Genomic DNA, 1919 nt, shown 5'->3' on the forward strand with positions numbered 1-1919 from the left:
GCTTACTTCTACTATATAAACTAAAAAAGGATTGCCAATTTGATACTTGGACAAAACACCTATCACTATGTATTTGCCATAGAAAACAATACCATCAGTATTACGCAAAAGAAATTTTCACTCTTAAAACTAAAAACAAATGTCACAATTCACTCTATACAACAATTAGAAAATCTAGATTGAGGTACGGATGAGATAAATCTGGATTTCAGACAACACATTGCACAAAACTATAAAATAGTACAAAACTACTTAATAGTTAAAACCAATAATGAAACTCAAGTTGTTGGAACCTAATCATGATTATCATTCTGTGTATCTGCCACATAATGGCTAAAAATCAGAAACTCTAGTCCATATAAAAGCCTCATCATTACTCAACAAAACTCCTACTAAATCTGAATTTTATAGTAATTACTATAATTCTATAAACTTGCATTCAAGCAACAAATAAAAACAAATCAAACTAAAATAGTTGAAGGAAATTCATATCATGACTTAATTCCAACTCATCAGAAATAATTTAAACTGCTTAAATTATTCTCTAGTTGGAATTTAAGAAATTATTTTGTAGCAACATCATATATATTTCCATTTTAAATATGAAAATTGATCCTTATCTTGTAGTTAATGATGATTCTTCACAAAAAAAAATAAAATAAAGCTTACAAAAGCTTTTGATGAAAAGGAGCTCAGCTTTGATTTATCCTTTGTCAAAATTTGTTTGTTTTAAATAAAATTTAAGGAAATAGTACTTTACCATTGTCATTTTGGAGTCTGCTTTAGGTCTAGAAATTTAAGATAATGAGTTAATTAGCCATCTCGTGCAAGTGATCAATTATATGTGTTCTTGTCGAGAAGTTGAGAAGACGAACATGTCGGAATAGTGTGTCTGGAATATTGACTGTACCTACATGATCTGGATAATGAAATATCTTCTATGTTAACCAAGTCATCGAAAAACCTCCGATCAACGCTGTCTGAAACCAACGACCGAGTTGCCCCAGTCGCTGGTACCTCGATGCTCGAGGTAGGTCCCACGAATGTATGAGCAGTCGTGTAATAGTGAAGAAATGAAATGCACAAAATACTGAGTACGAGAACGTATCCTGACCCCAGGGGATGCCCTCGGATGGGTCGATGAACTAATCGCGGTGTTGATCGAGTTGTCGCGGCCCTGACAAATAGATGGGTGTGAGCCAGCTGAGGAGCCGAATCTGAGGGCGATGACACGAAATCCAGTGCAGCAGGGATCCAAAAGGACGGCACGTAGGCCGGATATGATAGCGACTCATAGGCCGGCACACGACACGCAGGCCGGATAATACTAATAACTCACAAGCATAATAACGGTACGAAATGAAATCGAACGACTCGATGGCCGGCACACATCAATGGTCAGATCTGTGCAGGAAACGGTGGATACCGACTGTAGAGCCATGGGAGTGACTGTGGGTACGCCAAAGTCGGCTGTAAGGCCACAAGAAGAGGTGGCAGCGGCTGGGAGAGGCGGCGACGGCCGCTGTACAGCGCCCGACGTGGGAAGAGGCGGCGGTGGCCAGTTGCGATGGCCGTTGGAGGCGACGTTGACCGTAGAGAGAGAGCGGCGGTAGCCGCAAGAGGAGGCGCCGGTCGCTGGGGGTAGCGACGATGGCCGTAGGAGGCGGTGCTAGCCGCTAGAGGCAACGGCGACGGCCACCGGAGGCAGTGTCAGTCGCTGGAGGCAGCGGCAGTGCAGCGGTGAGAGGCGACTGTGACGCGCTGCCGACGAGAGGAGAGAGAGAGAGAGGAGAGGAGGCAATCTCACCGACCAAGTTGAGGGCATACCTCCGTATGAGACTGTGGGGGGCGCGTGCATGTTTCTCGAAGAGAGGAGAGAGAGAGCAGAGTAACGAGACTGTGGCTACAGTATATGAGAA

This window comes from Zingiber officinale, chromosome 5A (assembly GCF_018446385.1).
Source record: "Zingiber officinale cultivar Zhangliang chromosome 5A, Zo_v1.1, whole genome shotgun sequence".
Lineage (NCBI taxonomy): Eukaryota > Viridiplantae > Streptophyta > Magnoliopsida > Zingiberales > Zingiberaceae > Zingiber > Zingiber officinale.